Consider the following 1,496-nt stretch of genomic DNA (forward strand, 5'->3'; position numbering starts at 1 on the left):
GCCACAGGTCCACAGCCCCAGGTGCCGGGGCCCAGGGGAGGTGGGGGAGGGCAACAGCTGTGCTCCAGATGTGCAGCCCTGATGAGTGGCCCTGGGGCTCCTGCTCCACAGGAAATGGCCCCAGCAGCCACTAAGGTGAGTCAGGACAGGAGACAGGCAGCCACCCTGGAGGGGTCCCCATCCTGCTGGGCCCCCAGAATGGGGTGGTCCTTTCAAGAGCTGTCCCTGAGGTGGAAGGGCCCTGCTCAGCCCTGACCTGCAGAGGAGCAGCATGAAGTGGAGGCAGGGACACAGCCAAAGAGGCAGCCTGGGAAATGGCCCCAGCAGCCACTAAGGTGAGTCAGGACAGGAGACAGGCAGCCACCCTGGAGGGGTCCCCATCCTGCTGGGCCCCCAGAATGGGGTGGTCCTTTCAAGAGCTGTCCCTGAGGTGGAAGGGCCCTGCTCAGCCCTGACCTGCAGAGGAGCAGCATGAAGTGGAGGCAGGGACACAGCCAAAGAGGCAGCCTGGCCTGTGATAAGGCTGGCCAGGAGTCACCATCACCTCTGGTCCCCACACCGCTGTGCCCAGGGGCAGGTGAGGATGTCCACACGCCATCCCCGATGGACACTGGGGTGGGAGACCACAGGTGCTGCCTACAGGGCCATGCAGCAGGGACACACAGGGACCCTGTGGCTCCGGTGTCTTTGCAGTTACACCGGACGAGCCTGTCCTGCCTGCACAGCCCCTGTGCCCATCTAATCACTGCAGGCCCTTGGCAGGCACTGGTGTGGCCTCAACCAGAGCTGCCAAGTGGATGTGAAACGCCGGGATGGAGCCAGTAGTGCCGCCTGGCACACGCTGGCCTGGGCTGCCCGGCCGTGGCACGGTCATGTCCCCTGTGGCCACCATCCCCGTGCTGGGGGTGCAAGTGAGCCCCAGGAACCACAGGCCTGTGGGGTGTGGGGTGTGATGCACATGGGGCACGGCTGCAAACAGCTCTGCCACGTGCCCACTCTGTTTGTTGCAGGTGGTTTTGTGGGAGTCATCAGAGATAAGGAGCTCGCAGACAGGGCCGGGCACCCGGCCCTTCCCGGGGAGCCCATGGCACTGCCTCGTGGCTGGCATTGCCTCGTGGCTGGGATCATGCTGCTGCCTTTCCAGGGCTGCCAGCTGTGCCTGAACCCCGTGCACGGTGTTGGGGTGCTGGGGCTGGTGGGGAAGTGGGACGATGACCCGAAGCCAGCGCCTAATCCCCGACAAAGCCTCCCCATTCCTCACGCTTGGCCGGGCAGGGAATGTGCTGAGGCAGCACCCGGGGGGACCGTCCTTGCCTCTGACCTTCACGGCGTGCTGGGGCACAGAGAGGTGATGGGGCGGGGAACCCCCGCATCCCCCGGCATCCCCCGGCACCCCCTTCCCAGCACCGCGGTGGGGCTGGATGGCTCAGCCCATGGGATCCCCAAACTGATCCGGGGCAAACGGGGTGTGCTCAGTGGGGGGCCCCCCGAGTCCA

This window comes from Corvus brachyrhynchos, unplaced genomic scaffold (genome assembly GCF_000691975.1).
Source record: "Corvus brachyrhynchos isolate BGI_N302 unplaced genomic scaffold, ASM69197v1 scaffold145, whole genome shotgun sequence".
Lineage (NCBI taxonomy): Eukaryota > Metazoa > Chordata > Aves > Passeriformes > Corvidae > Corvus > Corvus brachyrhynchos.